General features: G+C 33.5%; 2 long non-coding RNA genes across 2 annotated transcripts; one reads left to right on the forward strand and one right to left on the reverse strand.

The window, feature by feature from the left end:
• Nucleotides 1–6767: 6767 nt before the first annotated feature.
• Nucleotides 6768–8797, forward strand: LOC143052322 (uncharacterized). Its single transcript, XR_012971085.1, has 2 exons — nt 6768–7071; nt 8107–8797. It is a non-coding gene; the product is annotated as an uncharacterized LOC143052322 (long non-coding RNA).
• Nucleotides 8798–20598: 11801 nt separating this feature from the next.
• Nucleotides 20599–21337, reverse strand: LOC143052330 (uncharacterized). Its single transcript, XR_012971088.1, has 2 exons — nt 21198–21337; nt 20599–20649 (listed from the first exon to the last, which is right to left on the reverse strand). It is a non-coding gene; the product is annotated as an uncharacterized LOC143052330 (long non-coding RNA).
• Nucleotides 21338–25516: the final 4179 nt, after the last annotated feature.

Below are 25516 nucleotides of genomic sequence, written 5' to 3' on the forward strand. Positions count from 1 at the left end.
AATTAGGTTACTGACCATGTCACTTCAATTTAAAAAGTTTATCTTTAGATATCAAAATGATAAATTCATTTTAATTAAAAATTTAAGAACTAAAGGATTTATCATTAAAATGAAGTGAAATAATTCAACCAAATCGTATATAGATTATATACATATTTTTTTTTATCTATGCCGGAAAGAATTGAAAAACTGTATTTATAATTTTTGATTTGTTTTATAGAAATCTGTGTAGGTCTCATGAAATGGAACTCACGCAACGCATGCCTAATTAAGATTTATAAATTTATTGAAAAATATAACAAAAATTTAGTTTTGATATTAAATTAAAGTTACCTTTCCGCGTTGTAATTTATTTGATATGACATGAATCAAGCAATTTTTGTTGAGGGATTTATGGGTTTGTCCATACAACGTATAAAAAAAGAAGTGTATGTTATTAGTATTTCACATGCCTTGTTTTCGCCTTGAAGCTCATTATTCAGAGTGTTTAAAAAATAAATAATTTACCCACATAACATGGAGACAGCAACCCATAATATCCGTTATATTGTCGAAACACTCTTGGAGGTATTTTGTACATGTAAAAAAAATCCTTATGAAAGTTGAATTGGTAGAAATACATTAATTCGACAGATGCAAATATGACTAAGCATACAGATACACACGTCCGAATATCTAATTTGATAGCATTTTAGAAAATGTTTACCATACGACAGTCATTGTACGGTTAGGGGTGGGTTAGGTGCCCGCTAACATGTTTAATCCCGCCATATTTTGTATGTGCCTGTCTAAAGCCAGGATCTTGTAATCAGTGGTTATATATATTTTTGTGTTCACTATTTTTGCAAAAAATAGGCTGTTAGTTTTCTCTTATGAATTGTTTTACATTTGTCATTTCTGTGTGATTTTTTAGCTGACTATGCGGTATGGGCTTTGTTCATTGTTGAAGGCCGTACGGGGACCTATAGTTGTTCATTTTTGTGTCGTCTGGTCTCTTGCGAAGAGTTGTTTCAATACCACATCTTCTTTTTGATGTAGACGGCAATCAAAAACAATTAATGGATTATAGGCTTTTGGCCTGAATCTCAGAGGCGGGTCCAAGGTTCCTAATCCATAGAGTACAACAGAGTTACATTAAGGCTAGAGAATATGTGTATACAATGAACATGTAACTTATAACCGTCAATAGTAATACAGTTTCTTTAATGTAAAGATATGAAGATGAAGAGATACTTCTTAATATTAACTGAATTGCTTTCTTCGAATATGTTTTTTTTTTGTTTGTTTAATTTTTAAGGTATAAAGATTATGTTTAGTTTCCTCGAACATTACAGTCTTTCTACTGTGATGCCAAAATCTACATGATTGGTAATTCTGGTATTTTAAGCACCTTGAAGTCTATACCCACACATATGCATTTCATTCAAATTTTGACTTATTTCGGAGAAGACCAAAGGGACCATATTTATATTCCTTAGTTACCTTTGGCGTCATCGGTAAATTATGCAATTGAGCAAAGCATCAATCATCAACCATCAACCTAACCATAGACATTTGCTTTATTTCTTTTATCATGTCTTAATAGATATCAATAAAAAATTGAAACGTTTCACAGTTGATACTTAACAATTTCTGGACCCCTTTATTTGTTAATGACACGCGTACGTAATAGCTGATTGTTGGCTGCTTAACGTTCAAGATAAGCACAAAGTAGCAACACATACTACATGTAGGTCCTGGAAGGAGGCCCTCCGGAATTACTGCTACTGGATAAAATGAGGTATATTGAATAAGGACACAAATGTTGCCTTTCAACAGGCCATTTATGGACCTCTCAAAAAGTTTTTCAAGGGTTCGTAAAGTACACGAGACATTGGATCGTATATTCCCATTCGTCCTTTGTCGATATTTTATGTATACTTCTTAATATAAGTCAGACCGTACGCGTACGGTCCGACCGTATGAGTATTTTGAAAAAGTACGCATACGGCCCAGACCGTACACGTACGGTCCAAATACTCATACGCTCTGGAACATAATCACTGACTAATACTTTAGATACACATGATTTACCTCTTAGTTTTAATTCGCTTTGAAATAACTATCAGTTACTTCAATTACTCCTTTGTCGATATTTTATGTATATGGTTTTTGTGCCTTGTACCGACATTTTGAGTTGAGCCAATTGCAACTGTACAGGTTTTTTTATGTTTTTTTTTATAAGTTGTGCTGTTACACCAGTGTCCCAGGTTAAAAAGAGGGTTATATAGATCTGTCATATTTTTTTTCTTTGATAATTAATCCATAAGTTATAAATAAATAACCGTTAGTTTTCTCGTTTTTATTTTTTCACATTTTTTTTTATATTGGTGTCTTTTATAGCCGACTATATGGTATAGGTTTTCCTCACTGTTAAATGTTGTACATTGGACTATAATAATTGCTTTATTCACCCACTTCATTTAAACTTTGGTGGAAAGTTGTATCACTGGCCATCAGACCACATCTAAAAAGCTTTATGTGTAAAAAAAAAAAAGTAAAAAAAACCCACCCATAGATAAAGCAGTTGGAATGCAATCTAAGGCATTCGGCAAACTAAGTTCAACGAGCTTCTATGTCTGCTTTCGTCTATGCGAATTTGGACCAACATCAGCATTTTGAAGAGCCTCAAATTGTGAAAAGGAAGTCATTATTGTTTTAATGACTGTTCTATACTTTTTGAAACTTTATTTCCTCTGGAATATATTTATTAACTGTTCATTTCATCTGGAATAACGTTGAAAGTCCCAATTTTCAATAGAAACATTCTATCAGATGTACGCTGGTTAAACACTGCAGTTTTGGCTTTGGGTGACTGGTGATTCAAGTTCAACTATTTTGACTAATTTAACGGATAAACATTTACAATAAAATATAGAAAAAGGGTCGCCGACATCATCTCGAATACCTTGACAAAAAAGTGATTTGTGACGGTTTTTGTCAACGAACTGTACAGTGATTTTTTTAAAACGCACAACGAACGCGACACATTTAGTGGAACGAACAATACAGTAAGAGAAAACTTATTTACTGTGATATTGCGTTTATTCTTAGTTCTAGGGAACATTTGAAGGCACGTAGTAATTCAAAGTATAGTTATTTGTTATTGCTTAAGGTATTAATACGCAAAGGTGTATGCACGAAAAGATATTCAGCATTGTTTATCTCATAAAACGTATGAAATTGCACCATGTCTGTGCGTTTTGCATCTAGCAGTTTTATCAATCGTTCTATGCAATATCTAAAACTAACAACAATTGTATAATTGAATAAATAAACTATCATGCACATTGACATATTTATATATACTCAAATAAGTTCTAGAGAGGCATTCCAAATTGTTGTCATCCTAAATATTGTCCTGATTATCGCTTCGAACGCGTCAACGTCCGGTTTCATTTGTATCGGGGTTATACGGGGTGAAATAACTGCGAGAAAATGAATAATACACAAGTTGATAATTGTCTCTTCTCTGCTAATTTTAATGTGCATGCAATATTCACTCTGATTTACTTGATCTTACTTGTGAGACCACCGACACTAATAATAATTACCTACAAAATAATAGGTGCTCCTTTACTGGGAAGAACATTTCGGATCCGATCAATTTATTGGTTCCATTCCCCCATTCTACACTTCTCCTTAGAAAAAATCCCTTGCAATGCGTCATAATTATCTGGACTACTAACTTACTTCCATGTAACTTCGAAAACAGACTATAATCTATTTCACTGGATGAGATTGGGCTCACGGATTTTTAAATGGATTGGTAATTTTTATTTAATAGCACAAGTTTACAAAGCAAGATTAATCACATTTTTCACCCGGCCTACATTGGCTACAAATCAAATGGTTGCCTCCTTACTGACTTACACCTACACAAGCTAAAAAAACATATTCATGGGGGGGGGGGGGGGGGTCAGATGGGGGATGCTTGCCTCAGTCATGTTTCTGTGATTCCCTATATAATCAACAAAATTTTTCACACAAAAAGGGGGGCAGGGATTTCTCCTTAATAAGAAATCTCTATTTTCAGCATAAGCTCATATAAATTTGCCTTTTGAAGAACTGAAATAAATATGAGACGGCTAATGATTTTTCAGATGCTTTACATTAAAATACATCCATGTGACATTCACAATTATATATAGATCCAAATTTAAAAAGCTATTTTTTTCAATATTTAAATAATGTAGGATCAAATCTTGATACATGTATGTAGTTGAAATTGTTAGCTTTAAACATGTTAAACATTAAAAAATGAACACCCAAAGTTTAAACCACGTTTAAACATAAGAATGACCATGTAGTCTTTATTAATGTATGCTATTGCTATGAAACTAGGTCATTGTAGGTAAACTGTCATCTATTCCCTTAAATCTTTGTTCCCAGTCACCCCAAGTTTGATTTAAATTAGTCAAGTATATCTACTCTATTAGGTCTCTAGTTTGGATAGTTAATAACTTGCAAATTACAAATGAATTAAAATCATACTCCTCCCAAATTTATTTCTTTAAATATTATGGATGAAATACATGTAGCAAGTAAGGGATGAAATTAAATTGGATGAAATGTGGCATTTTTTTTTTGATAAAGTAGTATGTCGTCTGATGTTGTCAAACTTAATTATAGACCCTTAAGGGGCGGATCCAGTCATTTTAAAAAGGCAGTCAGGGGTACTACTTGTACAAGTGTATTTTATTTACTTGAAGAAGTAAAAACAAATATACACATATAAGTAAATTTGTAGGATACTTATACAAGTGAATTTTATTTACTTGTATAGGTAAAAAAAAATTGGCTTAGTTATGTCCCTTAGGCATTCAGAATTTTTTACTTGTATAAGTAAAAAAATCATCCTTTCTTCTTTTCTTGAATTCTTAAGATTTCTTTGCTCTAATAGAATTTTAAATTGTGTACCCTTTACAGATGTCTTTACTAATCATTTAAGTGTAATTTCATGGACAATGAAAATCCCATTTGTCTGTTATCTTCATAACACTGCTCATTTACAAGCCCCAAAGGAGCAATTTTTGATTGCCTTGCGCAAATATACAAGATCTTTGCTCAATCAGTTTCTTTGATGAATTAATGAGATGAAACATTGAACTTTAATGAAAAAATTTGAGCAAACCTGGGAAAAATCATTAAAGGCATGATTTTACATCTCAAAACTTGAGGATTTTTGTGGGATTGTAAGAAAAATTTACTTATACAAGTAAATTTTTTAGAAAATTAAGGGGAGATTATTCAAACATTATTTATTTACTCATATGTGTACATTTTTTTTTACTTCTTCAAGTAAATAAAATACACTTGTACAAGTAGTACCCCTGACTGAAAGGGGTGGGGGTGGGATTCTAACCCAGGACAAAAGGGGAAAGGGGGGGGGGTCCAATTACATGTCCCTATTCAAATGCATTGATTATCCAAAAAAAGGGGGGTTCCAATCCCTTGAACCCCCCTCTGGATCTGTGCCTGCCCTTTAAAAATAAAATTATCCTTATTTTGAGTTAAAGCTTATAGATTTTTCTATAATGCTTCTCAGGGGCGGATCCAGCCATTTTAAAAGGGGGGGTCCCAACCAAGAGCAAAGAGGGGTTCCAACTATATCTCCCATTCAAATGCATTGCTCGGTAAAAGAAAAGGATTCCAACCCTCAAATCTATGGTCAGGTTGTTGTCTCTTGGACACATTCCCTTTTTCCATTCTCAATTTTATCATGTAGTCGTCTTTGTCCCAGGACATTTAGTTTTCGCTTAATAACTTTAGTACAAGTAATAGAAATCTATGAAATTCAAACACAAGGTTTGTGACCAGAGTTTTGTTCAGAGTTTAGGAATTACATGAATTAGGGGCCAATAGGGGCCAATATTAAACTTTGTTTGATTTTATAGAAAATTGAATTATTGGAGTTCTTTGATATGCCAAATCTAACTGTGTATTTAGATTCCTAGTTTTTTGGTCCTGTTTAAATTGGTCTACCTTAAGGTCCAAAGGGTCCAAAATTAAACTTATTTTGATTTTAACAATATTTAAATCCTTGGTGTTCAGATTAATATGCTGAATCTGAATATTTACTTAGATTTTTTTATTATGGGCCCAAATTCAAGTTGATCCAAATCGGGGTCCAAAATTTTACTTTGTTTGATTTCAACAAAAATTGATTATATGGGGCTCTTTGATATGCTGAATCTAACCATTCATTAAGATTTTTGATATTTTGACCCATTATCAAATTGGTCCACATTGAGTTCTAAAAGGTCCAAAATTTAACTTTATTTGATTTCACCAAAAAATGAATTATTGGGGTTCTTTGATCATGTTGATATGCTGCATCTAACCATGTATTGAGATTTTGAATATTGGACCATTTTAGAGGTTAATTGTCAATTTAAAATTTTTAAGTACTTGGACGGCATTCATTCTGTGTCAGAAACCTATGCTGCATCAACTATTGAATCACAATCCAAATTTAAAATTCAGAGTTGTATTGAGCTTGAATGTTGTGTCCATACTTGCCCCAACTGTTCTGGGTTCAACCTGTACGTTTGTATCAAGCTGAGCCATGCATAGCATTTTTATCTGATTTATATATTAATTTGAAATTTTGACAAGTGAGACACATACAGATTATACTGTTAACAATATTTCAGAGTTTAACGTAGTCAACATGGTCAAGCGAAACAAATTTTAGAAGAATAGTTGAATCATGTCTTTTTTGTCAAATGAAAAATTAGTACGAACACAAAGAAAAAGTATGGGAATGTTTGTTTTTTAAACTATTGACCAGGGTGAAAGTCTTTGAAAGTCATGACTGGCAAAAAGTTTGTGAAATGAAATAGCACAAATATTCCATTCTTTTTAAATATAACTGAATATAAAGAAAAACACAAACTGATGTTTTATAATAGTTTTTACCCTTTTTATGTTTTATAGGACAAGAAATATAGAAAAATGATGAAAAATATAAACAGTTACAATAGAAATGAGCGCAAAACAAGATAAACAGAATACAACAAGGCCTAAATGGTAAGACCACTTCTATATACTGTAAATTCAGATTTTTCAGGGAAGGGACAACTTATTGTGATTACAAAAAAAATCTGCATAAAGATCTATATAGTTACATGATATATATATATATATATATGTTTCTGTTATCAAAATATTATTTCTTATTTTTGCGATACTCACCCAGTCACATTATTCGCATTACTAAAAAGTTTCGATAATTTCTGAATTACAGTAATAAAAGAAATTGCCTTTGAATGATGACTCATATAAAAATAAGAAAATGTGGTATGGTAAATGAGTGACTTATCCACCAGAGTTCAATGAAGCGGATGCAAGAAATTAAAGGCCAATCATGGGCCTGCCTTCAATAATGAGAAAACACTTCCTTTATAGGTCATCCATTAAAGATCTCAACATATAAAGATTTAAACAATCCAATTTAGTTCAACATGTTCAAAGTCAATAACAATTAATAAAAAAAAATCATGCCTAATATAAAATATTGTTTGTTTCTCCAATCCTGACTGACCCTGCAAAAATGGCCCTACTCATAAAATTTTATTGTCAAAACTAAGCCAAATATTATTTTATTCATTTCTGATTTTCGGGCTTGCCGATTCATCCGATAATATTCAGGCTTTTGGGAAAAATAAAATTATTTACCTACCTACCTACCCACACCTGGCTTGTCAGAATAGGGATTAGGGAAACAAACAATATATTAATTTAGGCCTCATGTCTGTGAGCACTCAACCTGACCATAATATAGGACAGTGGTTCAAATATTAACACAACATACAATGACATATGAACATTCTATAACAACTATTGCAAGTGGCTCAACTTTAAATATCACTGCAAGGCACTAAACAACGAATATTAAATCTTGGACACAAAGCACTGAAATAAGAGAACTCACAATCATGACAAGTAAGAATATCAAATGAAAGTTTCTCAAAATGTTCATTAAAACATGATAAAATAAGCTTATTTATATTGCTGTTTTTTTCTCCATTTATAACATTTTTTTTTTATTTTGTGTATTTATAGGTCAGATATCTTGGTTTTTATGATCATCAACAGGTCCTGCAGGTCTATACTGAAGAGGAAACTTAATTGTTAATACTTTTCTACATAATGTGCTAATTGGATTATTAATGTGAAATGAACTAAACTGTGTGTTTTTCTGGAAAAAGAAATAGAAAAAATCCTACAAAATTGCTATAAACAAAATGGAGTACTATCAAAGAACACAATTGTGTAAAATGTAACAACCTACATTCATATTAACTGATGGATTATGGAGAAATTAAGAAAAAAAATAGTATCTTTGTCATGTTTGTTGTCGAAATAAACACCTGCTTTATCAATTCATGTACATGGCTCCATCATATCAAATATACAAAGAAGATGTTTGAAGAACATACGTTGCCAAAATTTATTCAACCAATTGAAGGAAGATGTCTTGTGGATTGAATTATTTATGCACTGAACTGTTATGTAGGGGGTCGAATACACAGCAGCTGAAACAGAAGACAAGTTAATTTGACATGAAAAGTGTTAATTTTATTTAATATGCAAATATGAGCACAATATTAATAACATCACAAATGGTATGATATTCATAGCATTTTGCTTATTATTGTATTGTCTTAAAAATGCTAAACAGTCAGCCTTTTGTTTTTGTATGTTTAATACTCACCATGAAAATTTGTATTACAGTATTAAAGTTTTAATTATCTTTTGTATCAATAATTCAGTCTAGGAGAAAATATATTAATACTGTTTGTACTGTTATGAAATTTCCATAGAGGAAAAACATTTCCTTAAGGGAAATTTGATGTTCAGAAATTTCCCTAGAGGAAATTTGAAGATCAATGATTTCCTTAGAGGAAATTTGTTGTCTTGAATTTTCCTCCAAGGAAAAGTGTTTGTCAAAAATTTCCTCACAGGAAAAAGTATTTCCTCCAAGGAAAATTTGAAGCTACAAATTTCCTCACAGGAAAAAGTATTTCCTCCAAGGAAAATTTGAAGCTGTAAATTTCCTCAAAGGAAAAAGAATTTCCTCTAAGGAAATAGAATTTCCTCAAAGGAAATAGAATTTCCTCAAAGGAAATAGAATTTCCTCAAAGAAAATAGAATTTCCTCAAAGGAAATAATTATGCAGCAAATTCCCTAAGGGAAATCTTTTTCCCTTGAGGAAAAAACAATTTCCCTTGAGGAAAAATCTTTTTCCTTCAGGGAAATTTGATTTCCCTTGAGGAAAAGTACTTTTCCTCTGAGGAAATTGTTGAAAAAAGGGGCATAACTTTTTCAACAGTGGTGCTAGATCCAAAAAATTTTAGGACAAATATCAGGGAACCAATACCAACCAAGTTATCAACTTTGTTTTGACTTAACTCCAAAAATTAAGGTGACAACTTTTGCACTCAGCGGAATTGCAAACTTGTCCCGGAGACTGTTTTTAACTTATTTACATTTGAATACTTTTATCTTTATAATATTGTTGATATTTGCTAAATTGTAATCTACTATAATAAACTATGAAAACTTGCTAGTGTTAAGTCATACAAAGCCACATATGAAGGATCAGAGACTCAGAATTCCGATACCTACTCTTTACACGGTCTGGGGTAAAATATGTTAAAGTTGACACAGAAAATAAGCAACGTAAAAACCCCTCCGGTTACAATATCAGGAGGGGCGACAGGATAAATGGAGACATAGAGAGACGGACGGGAGATAAAAGAGAAGGGACGGAAGAAAAACAAAAGGAGCAAGAGAAAGCAGAAAGGGGTGTAGAAATTTAAAGATAGACAAAAATGAATATAAAAAAGTAATAAATAATAAAATTTATCAAGAAAACAATTATTTTATCAAATTAGTTAATATAAAGCTTCACGAAAGTGCTAATGAATGCCACAAGTAATGAAAACGACCTCATAAATACTCCGAGCGTCGTCATCACTTATTTATTACGGACCATTACGATTTACAATCATGAAACTTGGTACACGATTTTGTAGTGGAGTAACCACTATTATTGTATTTGACTGTGATTCGAAGAATGTAGGGATCATAACATCACTGTCAGCACTGAACAAACTAAACAAATTGTACATGTTATTTTCTGTACATTATTATGAAATACTGGGGAGCGGTCATATTGACGACATCAAACGATATATCACTGAATTTAAAAATATTAAAAGGATTTTATAACAATGTTAAGAAGTATTCTAAAAACTTCTTAGAATAAATTGCTTACAAGTGCCCCATGATATGCCAGCCATTAAATCAATCAAATCAATTCAGATGCTATGAGAAATGTTGCAGTCACGGTTGGGAGGGGGCTCTTCCTATATAAAGGTATATACAGATGAGCCGCTGGAACGGGTTCCTTTTTTGACACATCATGTGTCCTTTTGACCCTGGAGAGGTAGTACCTATGAAACGAACAAACTAAGATCGACATTCGAATGATGACCAGGTTGGAGACGTTGTTTATGAAGAAAATGATGTGTTGGCGTTCAGGATGGATAATTAACTTTGTGTATAGAATTTTTGGAGTAATTGTAACATATCTTAAGTTGAAAAAAAAAAAAAAACGTCAAAGGGTTGTCACGTAATTGAACGGACACTGGCAGCCGCGAGCCTGCCCGTCCGCCTTACATCTCTTAATCAATAACCGACATTTTACTACTATTCTGGTATCTAAAGACATAAGACCGTATTTGAACGATGAAGAAAAATACCGCACTTGATAACGAAAATTTGGAGCATATATTTGGTTTTATTAACCGGTATTTGTCTTCATTGTTCACATCTGATCTTATGTCTTTAGATACCAGCATAGTAGTACAGCATGGACAGTTTATTACTTCAAAATTTAACGACTTTGGTCTGATTCCTATTTTGTTAATTTTGCGTAGTGACTATTTGTGATGGCTGATACAAGTATATCAGGAGATGCTAATTTACCAACGCCTCAAGTCACGCTAATTCTGCGACTGCCTTGTGGTACTTTTATCTTTATTTGTTAATTATAAAATTGAATTTACGAGTTTTCAACCTCAGTATACTGCCATTGTCTCTTTCTTGTTAAAATATTGTTCAAGTTGTGAAAGTACAAATACACTCTAAATATCAAAATATATTTAAGGCAGAAAAAGTATACTTTGAATAAAATGCCGAAGAGAACATGCGAGAAATGTTTGCTTATTTTTCAAATAGTTATTTTCAGTGTATTGATCCTTGTCAACTTGATTTTGTTTTATGATCTTTGAATTTGTTTGCTTCAAAATTGACAAACAATGTTCGAGTAAATCACGGGGAGGGTAATATTGATATTTGTTTAGTTATTGATGTAAATCTTAACATTTCTGTACATTATTGTTTATTTTATTGTAACATTTATTCTTTTAATGAACATTAAATATCCCTTGGTTTTGTCAGATGTCATGTAATTTAGAAATACTGGTGCCACCTGCTACTAACAATTATTTATATTTCAGATGAAAGTGATCAATTTTGTTACAATTAAGTAAATAGGTCAAACCAAATAGTCGCCAGAACCCGCTTTTACTATATATTTGAAACTTAAATGAAAATAACAAAATATTTTACAAAGTTCAAGTTTTTGTTGTTTCAGATTTATTTTTTGTTTGCAATTAGTTTATTGGCAAAGTACATATAAAAACATTATATTTTGTTTAGGTACGGTAAAAAAAGTCCAACAAAATTTAGACAAATTGACAAACTTATGAATGAATAGTTATGGCGAAAAATCTAGGCAGTATTGATAGGGATGATATTTTTAATACTTAAAAGTGTACTAGTCTTATATAATTATTTAATAGTTGGAGCCAGGGGTTCCAACAAGAGTTATCTGTTTGCAATGCTTTTATTTTCATTAAAAATGATTTTTTTGAATATTTTTCAAAAATTTTAAACATATTTTTATAATTTTAACTAATGCAACTACACTCCTTTGAATTGTCAGAAAATGCAGTTATCAGTGACATAAAAAAAAAATATTTCTTATTTCACACAAACGAGCAAAATTCAAACTAGAAAGTCCCTGAGGCTCTCATCAAATGGCAACATCAAAAACTCCAACAAATCAAATGAATGGATAATAACATAACTGTGATATTCCTGACTTGGTACAGGCATTTTCTGATGCAGAAAAAAGGCAGCGACCCTAATAATTCAAAAACAAATATTTGTATTTCTTAACCTAATTTTTCGATTTAAAAGCGGTCTGTTCACTCTCGTACTTTGAATTCACTCCCGATAAAAACAGATATTGAAAAGTAATGATCAATCAGATAATACCTAAAAGTTAAATTATTTTTCAGCATGCCAAAACAGTTAATGTAAAGTGTCTTGTGAAATGAGATAAGTCATAATATGATCTCACGTAAACTTGAAATATTTAATTGGAACCTTGTTATTTACAGAAAAAAATTAAAATCACAAAAAAACTGAACTCCGAGAAAATTCAAAACGGAAAGTCCGTTTACCCAGTGTTCTAAAGAATGCAAGAGTAATCTCTGTTTTTAAAGCTGGTGAAAAATTCATGGCAACAAATTAAAGACCAATTTCTGTACATCCTGTTTTATCAAAACTTTTAGAAAAGCATGTTTCAAAACATTTGTATGACTATCTAAACATATTAGATCTTTTACACCCAGCACAGTCTGGGTTTCGACAAGAACACTCTTGCCAAACTGCCCATATCAATATCTCAGATAAATGGATACAGGATATGAATGATGTTGATATCAACTTAGCAGTCCTGTTGGATTTTAAGAAAGCTTTTGATGTAGTAGATCATGATAGTCTCTATAAAAAACTTGAAATTTATGGATTTGATAATACTGCTGTTTCTTTTTTTTTAATCATATTTGAATGAAAGAACCCAACAAGTACAAATTTGTAATACTCTTTCTGAAAACCTTTATATCAAGTATGGTGTCCCCCAAGGTTCCATATTAGGATACACGACATTCCTATTTATATAAAAAATCGTTGCACTGATTTATACGCCGATGATTTAATGGTAATTGTTATCAAACTCTACAGTCAAAGGTACAAGAAGATTTACATGGTGTTGAGGAATGGTGCAACGATAACAATATGTTCATCAATAAAAAAATTAAAAATAAAACAAAATATATGATTATTGGAACGAAGCAATGAACATTGCCACATTACAATGAGAGTTGCTTAACTATTAACAATCAAGTGATACAATCTTCCACATGCGAAAGTCTTTTAGGCTGTGCAGTCTTAAGGAAGACAAATCCAATATCGTAAATTATGTCTTTATTCATACACAGAACCTCCGGGGAGGGTACAAAACTGAAAAGATACAAAATAAAACAAATTACCATGTTTGCAAAACAATGGCAAAGTGTTACCTAAAAATTACAATTATGTCACTAACTGATAGCCATAACTTGTAAACCATAGAAAACTGCATGTGAATGATCCAACAGTTACCTACATGTAGATAAACATTTATAAAACCTTACAAACAAAAGATATCTTCATACACACAAACATTTATGATATAAATCTATTCTAATCAATGTGAAGTAAAAAATGTAAAAAACTGTACGTTCATTAAATGACACAAATGGCGTTCCATAGAAATAGTTTCTTCAAACAAACTGAGTAATGCAGATTTAAAATCAAAAATTTAATGGGCAAAGTTAGACCAGATAGTTTAATTATCTTAACTTATACATGAATACTCAAAATAAGCAGTTAACGGGAGTTACAAGGATGTAAACAAATACCGGTCAAAATGCACACAATTCACCACTTCACACAAAAAATACAAAAATTACAGAAAGATCACTTATCCGGTGATCAGCAAAGTTCATAATACAAGTAATAAAAACTTACTCTGTGGTATCAGCACCATTATAAAGGAAATAAAATGAATTTCTGTAGTGAAACTTTTGAAACACATTTGGCGGAAATAAAAAATCAATACATATCGGCTAATAAAAAACCAAACAGTGCGGATACGCACAACAATCCGGGAGTCAGCATACTCCCCTCCTGATTTCATAAGAAATCACTACATACATAATCAAGTTCAATTCATATATACACAATAAATGAAAACTTCTTAAGTTCACACAGTATTATCTGTTGATAAACCCATGTACATTATCAATAATGTTATCAAGATTACAGTGTTTATTCAGGCTCAACAAGCAAAACGATTTGAGATATTGGTCTCACATAAGTCACTGGTTGACCATCACGAATGATTCTAAGTTCAACTTTACGAATTTTTCCATCCTCACTTGGGAAAACTCTTTCAACGATACCAGTTGGCCAGTAATTTCTTGCACAATTATTGTCTTTCATGAGTACTACTGTTCCAACTTTAACATTTTGTTCTTCCGTTTGCCATTTAGGTCGTACTTGCAATGAATGTAAATATTCCTGTCGCCACTTTGCCCAGAATTGTTGAGCGAGAAATTGCACATACTTCCAATGATGTCTTATAGAGTCTTTTTTCTCAAAATCGGGAAATGGACAAGTGTCGTCTGCTGTTTTTTGAGTGAGCAGAAGAGACGGAGTGATGACACTTGGTGACTCAGAGTCATACGATACACATGTCAATGGTCGGTTGTTGACAATTGCAGTAACTTCTGCTAAAAAGGTGGTCAACATCTCATGAGTCAAGTCTTTGAAACGGTTTTCTAACAGCAATGAGTCCAATATTCTCCTAGACACTCCGATAAGTCGTTCCCATGCTCCACCGAAATGAGAGGCATGGGGCGGGTTAAACTGCCATGTAATTCGATTGTCATTTAAAAAGTTCTGAACATTACGGTCTTCAACAAATTGAGCAATCATCGAAAGATCCTGAGTTGCCCCCACAAAGTTTGTACCTCTATCGGATCTCACTTGTCGAACTGGTCCTCTAAGTGCAATGAATCGACGCCAAGCATTTATGAACGAAGAGCTGCTCAGTTCCTCAATAACTTCCAGATGAATAGCTCTAGTAACCAGACAAGCAAATAACATAGCCCAACGTTTTGATTGGGATACACCACCTCGTGTACGACGAAACGTAACTGGCCATGGGCCAAATGCATCAACCCCTACATACGAAAAGGGGGGACTTGGAGTTAACCTGTCTTTCGGCAAATCAGCCATCTGCTGAGTACAAAGTTTTCCTCGTAATTTCTTACACTGCACACACTTCCGTATGACTGAATTTATAAGACGTTTAACACCAACAATCCAATAGCCTGCATTTCTAATCGCTGCTTCTGTAAACGATCTACCTTGATGCGCAACCCTTACATGATAGTGGCATATGAGTAGAATTGCAATATGATGTCCTTTTGGAATAATAATAGGTTGTTTACATGAGTCACTTAGCTCGCTATGTTTGATACGTCCTCCTACTCTAAGAAGTCCATTTGAATCGAGAAACGGGTTTAAGGGTAGAAGTGAACTATTTCTTGGGAGACGTTTGTTGCATCCCATCAAAGAATCTATATCCTCTTGAAATCCTTCTTTTTGAACTTCCTTGACAATGAAACGTTCGGTTTCCAGTAGTTGTTCTACAACATTCATGGTATTAGACTTTAATGTCTTTACTGATTTGTAATGTTTAATTTTGCTTCTAAGACAATTGATCGCTGACACGAGTTTTCTCCACTCAGAGTATCTGTCAAATCGTGAAGAGACTGATTCTAATGGCTTACTTTCTACAGACGTAGTTTTGAGAGTTTTTATTTCAGGTCTGACCTCTCGATCCAATTCAGGATCAACTAAATTATGATCTGTTTTCGAAGTAAGGTCAATTTCTTGTAGAAGAAATGATGGTCCGCGAAACCATGTAGTATTCCGAAGAGTTGCTGCCTGTACGCTTCTTGTTGCGATATCAGCTGGATTCATTTCACTAGACACATAACGCCACTGTCCTTGGTCGCTTGAAGCACGGATTCTACTTATCCTATTACAGACATAGACGTAAAACCGACGACTTTTGTTGTTGATATAGCCAAGGACAACTTGACTATCCGTATAAAAATACATGTTTTCAGTTTCTATTTTCAGGTGTTCTTTGATGATGTCAGTCATTTCTACTGCAAGTACAGCGCCGCACAATTCTAAACGGGGTATAGTGTGCCCTGTGGATGGTGCAACCTTTGCTTTGCCCATGACAAAACTTATCTCAGTAGAATTCCCATCACTAAGTTTTAGGTACGCTACTGCACCAATTGCTTCTTTCGAGGCATCAGAAAAAATATGTATCTCACGCAAAGTTGCTGTGGCAAATGACACTGTGGTATACATACGAGGTATTCGCAAAGTTTCAAGACCTTTGAGTGAAGTTACACATGCTTCCCACTGTTCCAGATACGAATCTGACAGAATGTCGTCCCAGTTAACTACACTAGATCCTATCATCTCTCGTAGTAACAACTTTCCACGAATTATCACAGGGGCTGCAAAGCCAACCGGGTCGTAAATGCTATTAATAGTGGAGAGTGCTCCACGTCGAGTGAATGGTTTCACATCTGGGGATATTTGAAATGTTATCTCGTCAGTTCCTATATCCCATGACACACCTAAGCTGCGCTGAGTCGGAAGTTCATCTGAACTTAAATCTAAATCCTTCAAACCTTTCGCTAGGTCGCCTGAGTCAAATTGTTCGAGAAGTTCTGTGCTATTTGACGTGATTTTGTGGAGACGCATCTTTCCACGATCCCATAAAGCTGACTGAGTTCGCTTGATAAGACTAACAGCTTCACTAATATTTTGACATGATATCAGTCCATCATCTACATAGAAATGATCGTTTACAAAATCTCTTACATCCTGATCTTCATTTTCGACAGTTTTACGGAAGCCGTAGGTTGCTATGGCAGGAGATGGGCGGTTCCCAAATACATGCACATTCATTCTAAAATCAGTAAGTGGTTTTGACAAATCATTCTGTTTATGCCACAAGAATCGTAAAAAGTCTCTATGGTCTTCACGGACTTTAAAATTGTAAAACATCTGTTCGACATCACATGTAATTGCAATCGTTTCCTTCCTGAAGTTGAGTAAAATTCCCAATAATTTATTGGTAAGATCAGGACCTTTCAATAACACATCATTGAGCGACTGGTTCTCAAATTTCGCACTACTATCAAAAACAAGGCGGATGCTATCAGGCTTACGTGGGTGATATATCCCAAAAATTGGTAAATACCAGTGTTCTTTTCCACTTTTAAGAGTAGGTGCCTCCTCAGCATGATTGTTATCTATCATCCTTTGCATGAAGTCGGTCACGTGCTTTGCTTTTCTTTCATCTTTTGAGAGAGAATAGTCAAATGATTTGGCTCGTTTGAGTGCAAGACCATGATTGCTCTGTAAAGGTTGTCTGTTAACCTTAAAGGGCAGCGGAACTGTCCATTGACCGTTTTTATCTTGTTCAAAATTAGCATCCATAATGTCAAGAAAATCCTTGTCCTCAACTGCTAAGCCAATGTTTTCATCATACGGCGTCTTCGTAAATATGACATCTGATTTCAATTTCAACTCATACTCACAAGGCTTAAAGAATGTAGCTCTTCCATCTTCTAATACGTGTGTCTTGTGGACATGGACGATGTCAGGGTAATGCACTTTACCAAGGCATGTTTCTCCAAGTATCACCCATCCTAGTGGGAGTTTTTGCGCATACGAAAGTCCATCTTTCCCAATGCGATGATCTAACACATAATGCGAAGATATTAAATCTCTGCCGATCAAAAGTTCTATGCTAACGTCAGACTGAATTGGCTGTATAAACTGAGCAATATCTTTCAAATGATCAAATTTTCTAGCTAACTCTTGTGACGGTATTTCGTGCCTGTTGTTCGGTATCTCTTGACATTCTATGATTTCAGGGAGTAACAATTGATTTTCATGGTTGACACTCTCAACGATATAGTTCTTAGCTCGACGACCTGAGGCAGTAAATTGACCAGAGCAAGTCGATAACACATATTCTGAGTTTTTACCGTTTTCTTCAAACTCATCGAAGAATTTCGCAGTGGCAAGTGACCTATTACTTTGATCGTCTATTAAACAGTAAACCTGTCGTACATTGGTCGGGTTGTCTTTTGGGAAGACATTAACAAGTATGATTTTAGCACAAGATTTACTTGTTCCAATGTTCGTTCCGCATACCTGAGTACACTTATTTTCCACAGTTTCCTCCCCTCCGTGAGACTTACTGGTATCTGAAGAATCATGAGACTTTGACACGTCAATGTGTAATGCTGATGGGTGTCGATTGCTTTTGCATATGATACATTTTACGGTTTCTGTACAATTTTTGCTCAAATGCTTTTTTGGTCCACAACACCGGTAGCAAAGTCCATTTTTCTTTAGAAAGTCTTTTCTCTCAGAAATTGGTTTCAAACGGAATCCACGACACATGTTTAGGGTATGGCTTGTTCCATGAATTGGACAAGATAATGAATCAACTAGGTGACTCTCCGGATTTTGATGAGATGAAGAGTTAATTTTTGGACCATTATGAAGGTCCTCCGATTGCGTTATCCTGGTAGACACGTGAACTGGAGAGTCACCAGTTTTACGGGGCCTCTGCTGACTGTTCGGTTCTGTAGAAGACTCATATTTAAAACTAGGATCATTCCTAAGTTTTGCCATGTTGGCGATGAAGTTGGCAAAAACACTGAATGGAGGATATATGACATCATTCCTCGTTTTATATCTGCTAGCTTCCTGAGTCCATTTTTCTTGTAAGTTATAAGGAAGTTTTAACACAATTTGATTGACTCCTGACGATGAGTTGAAGTGTGAAAATACTGAATGATAACGTACACTATCCATGATAGAACTTATCTCCTCTACAATATCTGACAGGTCGAATAGTGGTCGGTAGTCCTTAGTTGTTATTTTAGTAAATGATGCAATTTTACGTTTGATGGTATCTTCCACCATTTCTGGTCGACCAAATCGATCCTCAAGTCTTTCCCATATACGATCGCGACATTTCTCTGGATTGTCAGCATTAGCAGAGCGAATTCTAAGAGCTTGTTTGGACGATGTCGGTCCAAGCCATTTCACTAAGAGGTCCACTTCCTCTGCTGCTGTAAGCCTCAACTCATGGGCTATGTTTTCGAACATTGATTTCCATGCAATGTACATATCAGGTTGATCGTCATACTTTGTCAGACGTGAAAACACGAGTTCCTTTCTAACCATAAATCGTGAAAATTCATCACACATGTTTACTTCTTTTGTAGACGGAATGAAGACAGGTGCTTCTGCATTCAAAGTCTTGTCGTGATTTGTTTCTTGCACAGTGTCGATAATTTTACCATAATGCACATTTTGAACATTCTTCTTAGTTAGCTCTGGTCCGGTTTTCATCATTTGACCTGACTTGACAACATTGATAGTTTGAACAGGTTTGATATCTTGAACAATTTTGTTGACTTTGTTGTTGTTACAATCATCGTGAGTTGCATGCACGTCAGCAACTGTTTGAATAATTGTCACGTCATTGAGTTTGCTGTCAGTATCGAGTATTTTATCTTTTCCACTTAAACGTTCATAAGAATCTTGAATTACAAATTGTTCAGTTCTATCAAACACAAAATCATCATTGACATCAGAATTCTCTGTTGAACTGTCCTCGCCACTACCTTGCAATGCCTCCTGAATAGTTCGAACCTTTGACTCTGCTTCGTCAACCTCACGTTCCCTTACAAGCTTTTCCAAGTTTGCATCGAGAGCAGCTTTTTGACGTGTTAGCTCTTGCTCTTGTTCAGTATATTTTAACCGCACCTTTGCAGCTTCTAACTTTACTTGTTCCTTTACAAGCATTTCCGATGCATGTGAAGTGAAAGATTCTAGTGAACTTCGCCTTGTTTTAGTACTATGATAATCTAAATCAGACTTCTTCGAAACACGATAAGACTTGACACTACTTTTTCTTTCTTTTTTGACTGTTGGACTAGATTTCACACTGGCTTGCTTCGATAACTTCATAGCTGATGCTAATTGAGGATTCGACTTAACACTATTTTTCTTTTCTTTTTTGCTAACATTTGGATAATGTAAATGTTCGTCAATAATAGCAATGAAATTGTCCACTTTACTTTTCAATGATTGCACTATAAGACGGTGACCAGACTCTTCCTGATTGCTCTCTTTAGTGCGTGTACCTTGAAGAAACAATATGAAGCGAGTAGATTCCTGTGTGAAGGCGTAAAATCTGTCTATAACATCCTGACGAATTTGCCTCACTTGTTGTTGATCAGGCAAGTGGTTAACATCTATGCTGAATATATATGAATCGATGTCCCGCTTAAGTTTCCGTAGTTTGTCTAAATATTTTTCTGTCTGTAATGTGTATTGTTCTTGGCCTTTTGGGTTCAATTTCCTTTCTCGTTGAAAAGCCATTAAAGATCCTGGATCTGAACTCATGACTGGTTGTCTAGCTGATTGTCGCAGATTTTGTACTGTGCAGTCTTAAGGAAGACAAATCCAATATCGTAAATTATGTCTTTATTCATACACAGAACCTCCGGGGAGGGTACAAAACTGAAAAGATACAAAATAAAACAAATTACCATGTTTGCAAAACAATGGCAAAGTGTTACCTAAAAATTACAATTATGTCACTAACTGATAGCCATAACTTGTAAACCATAGAAAACTGCATGTGAATGATCCAACAGTTACCTCATGTAGATAAACATTTATAAAACCTTACAAACAAAAGATATCTTCATACACACAAACATTTATGATATAAATCTATTCTAATCAATGTGAAGTAAAAAATGTAAAAAACTGTACGTTCATTAAATGACACAAATGGCGTTCCATAGAAATAGTTTCTTCAAACAAACTGAGTAATGCAGATTTAAAATCAAAAATTTAATGGGCAAAGTTAGACCAGATAGTTTAATTATCTTAACTTATACATGAATACTCAAAATAAGCAGTTAACGGGAGTTACAAGGATGTAAACAAATACCGGTCAAAATGCACACAATTCACCACTTCACACAAAAAATACAAAAATTACAGAAAGATCACTTATCCGGTGATCAGCAAAGTTCATAATACAAGTAATAAAAACTTACTCTGTGGTATCAGCACCATTATAAAGGAAATAAAATGAATTTCTGTAGTGAAACTTTTGAAACACATTTGGCGGAAATAAAAAATCAATACATATCGACTAATAAAAAACCAAACAGTGCGGATACGCACAACAATCCGGGAGTCAGCATATAGGCATTAAAATTGGACAAACCAAATTGATGTGATCTGCTCGAAAATTTCATCTAGACTATATCTACTATTAAAGATTAAAAAATTTCTAAATCTAGACTGCACAAATTATTCTATAATGGTTATATCTTGCCACTAATTCATTATTGTTGTGTTATAGTGTGGAGTAGTTGTAGCAGTGAGGGTTTAAAAAGGATATTAAAATTACAAAAGAGAGCTGCTAGATTAATACTAGAAACAGACCCTTTCGTTCCTTCTGTGCATTTATCCAAACACTTAAAAAATAAACTGGATGACAGTTGAACAGAGAATAAACTATCACAAGTTTGTGATGACATTTAAGTGCATTAAAATGATGCCCCATCATATCTTACTAACAAGTTTCATTATGCTTCAGACAGAAAGAAATGCTGTTCAAGGAAACCTCATACTCCCTTAACCAAAAAAAGAATTGTTCAAAAAATCTTTTATTTATTCTGGACCATTCTTGTGGAATAATTTGCCAATACCGTTAAGAAATATTACAAATGTTAATTCTTTCAAATACAAAATAACAGATCATTTATTGAAATCAACCTAGCTGTATAAATAAGATTAAAAACTGATTATGTCACCATGTTTATTTTTTCATCACATTTTATCAAGTTGTATTGAACATTATTATCATACTTGACTTTTTATACTAATGTATGCAATGTATATGTTTGCATTTTGTTTGATTTTTTATGATGAGGGCCTCAGGGAAGATTAGTTATATAGCTAACTGTGTAACCCTCTTAAAATAAAGTATTGTTGTTGTTGTAAAATCAAATGGCAAAATCAAAAGCACAAATACATTAAACGAATGGATAACAACTGCCACATTCCTGACTTGTTACATGGATTTTCTCATGTAGAAAATGGTGAATTGAACTTGGTTTTATAGCTAGCTAAACCTCTCACTTGTATGACAGTCGCATCAAATTCCATTATATTGAAACAGATAGTATGACAGACATAAGCAAACGATAACCAATAGAGTGCAAGCTCCTTACTTGGTACAGGCATATTCAAAATGTGACAGAATGTGTGTTAAACATGATTGTGAGTGCTCAACCCTCCCCAAACCTAGGGCAGTGGTGTCACGGAAAAACATCAGAAAACACTAAAGTTAATTGTGAAGACGTCATAAGCAGTATAAAAAATTCATGATTTTCTGAAATACCAAAAAATAAGAACATAGTATCGACATGATTTAAGATCACAAGTTCAGTTTTCGTAACTGAAACAAAAATATATTCAGTTATAAAATTGAAAATGGAAATGGGGAATGTGTCAAAGAGACAACAACCCGACCATAGAACAGACAACAGCAGCAGGTCACCAATAGGTCTTTAATGCAGCGAAAAACTCCAGCACCCGGAGGCGTCTTCAGCTGGCCCCTAAACGAATATATATACAAGTTCAGTGATAATGAACGCCATACTAAACTCCAAATCGTACACAAGAAACTAAAATTAAAAATAATAAAAGACTAACAAAGGCCAGAGGCTCCTGACTTGGAACAGGCGCAAAAATGCGGCGGAGTTAAACATGTTTATGAGATATTCTATTTTTACAAAACCAGAATCAATATTTGTAACCAATAAAAACAACAAAACAAAATACAACGTGAAGTGAAATAAAGGCAACAGTTGTCTACTGCTGTTCAAAAAGTCATAAATCGACTAAAAGAAAACAAATCCGGGTTAAAAAGTAAAACTGTGGAAAACACATCAACGTTAAGAGGAAAACAAAGGCAAAACATAAACACTGAAGTGCAACATTAACAAAAGCCAACGTTCATAGAAACGACATATTGATAACAACTGCCATATTCCTGACTTGGTACAGGATAGGATAACCATCTAAGAAAAATGTTATTCAAAGCATCAGTTTATATGGATCATGTCTAAATATCATTCTCAATATAAAAAAAACCAGCACCGTTAAAAGAAAGATTCAATATCCCGTTTGAATAGGTACTCTGCGGGTATAGCCAAATTTTTCAAACCACGCATGTATGTCTATGGACAAAAATAATAAAAACTGTAGTTAATTTATAATAACGAAATTCCTTGGCTTTTAACTTTCCATATAGGTAACTATTTTTCATTAAAGGTCAATAACTCCTACGATCAGTCAATTCGCAGGCCGTCCGTGTATCTGAATTGAAGGAAACTCTTGTATCGCTGATTACTTTTTGCTGTTACAGTTTCTGTTTTTCTATAACAGTTTGCCAAAGAAATGAAAGTAACACCATACTTGGTAATTAATCGCTTCGCCGAGCGCAGCTGGATTCGACCGCATAGGTCCAAACCTTAACAGTTGAGCAAAAATGGACACAATATTCGCGCTTGATACAGGTCTGAATTTGGATTGTAATTAAATATTTGACACGTAATAGGTTTCTCTGACAGAATAACTGTATTCAAAGAACTTGGGATTGGTTATATGCTTTTGTGCAATACAATATGCTGTTGCGAATTGATTCCCCCTAAAAAAATGTACCCCCCCCCTTTTTTGGCTTTTAAACAATACACGATGCTGTTGCAAATTGACTCCCTCCAATTTCTTTTTTACCTCCTCCCCCAATTTTTTATCAACGCCACCCCTATTCCAAACAACCATGATGAAAAAAGTATGGAAAACACTCTTAACATTGGATATGATTAATAGATCTCTAAAATTAGATATGTAATACAATGTATATCTATTTTCAACTCATAATCAAATATAATTAATATTTCCAAATATTTTTTCTTTCCTTTGTCACTAACTAACAAAGATTTGTAACGTATCTATAAATGTCAACAATTTTTATCTACATAATGTAATGGAATGAAATATATACCTGAATACAAATAGATTATTATCAAATTAAAGGATTTCACTTAATAATTGTTTGTTTCATATATATAGCATTCAGAAAATTAGTTTAAATAAAATAACAAACCTGGCACAAATTTTTCAAACAATTTACTAAAGAATTTCTTTAAAAAAATGAGTTATCTCTCTTTGTATAGAAATATGGTTAAACATAGTACTCTAACATTAGATATGGATTTTTTTTATAGACTACAACTCTGGACTAAATCATCGACAGACAAACAGACAGATTTTTTTTATGGACCATAACTCTTGACTAAATTTTCGACAGACAGACAGACAGACCGATAGACTAAAAATAAATTTTCTTAAAGAATTTGGGATAATCTCAATTCCGATTTTCTATGTAGTTTCCAAATTAAATTAAAATTAATACAACTTAATCAGCATTTTTAAAACAGTAAGTTCTAAAAATAAATTGACAGCATATCACCGCAAGACAATAAACATTTCTTTATACATAACTTAAAAGCAGTGGAAGGGAGGTAATTCAAACACAATATTGTACATTTAAAGTAATTGTCCATTAACCAGGAAACCCTTGATTTTCCCTCTTTTTTGCGCATAATTCCTCAACGGTTTGAGCTATAACCACCAAAAGACAATCCTAACCATCCCGTTGTGGTATGTATACTTGTTGTATAATTTCAGAGACTGAGAGAGATCCATACAACATTCCACAATTTATTGTCTGGAAATTAGAAAAATGCTTATTTTTGTGGTCGTATAAAAAGTCGTTGTTTAATGGAACTGATTTCTATCATGTCTATTGATATACGGAAAAAAAGTTGGAATACTTCAATAAGACAGCAGCCGATGGACAAATATGACAAACACTTAGATGTTATTTAAACGTCTTCAAAAATAGATGTATAAGATAGATGTCTATATAAGAGAGGGACGAAAGATATCAAAGTGACAGTCAAACTCATAAATCTAAAACAAACCGACAACGCCATGGCTAAAAATGAAAAAGACAAACAAAAAACAGCACACATGACACAACATAGAAAACCAAATATATAATATGCCATATATATATATATATAATATGCCATATAAAAGGTATAAAATAATTTAAGCAACTTGAAGGACCGGCAATCAACACCCAATTTCAACAAATAACCATTCAAATATAATACAAGACAAGGCGAGCTGCTTCCTGATTAATCAATTGATACCGATGAACGCATTCAATATTTACAAAACGATATAACTGAAAGCATAAACATCAAATCGAGTGAGGCGTTTACTAAGAAAA

This window comes from Mytilus galloprovincialis, chromosome 1, assembly GCF_965363235.1.
Source record: "Mytilus galloprovincialis chromosome 1, xbMytGall1.hap1.1, whole genome shotgun sequence".
Classification (NCBI taxonomy): Eukaryota; Metazoa; Mollusca; class Bivalvia; order Mytilida; family Mytilidae; genus Mytilus; species Mytilus galloprovincialis.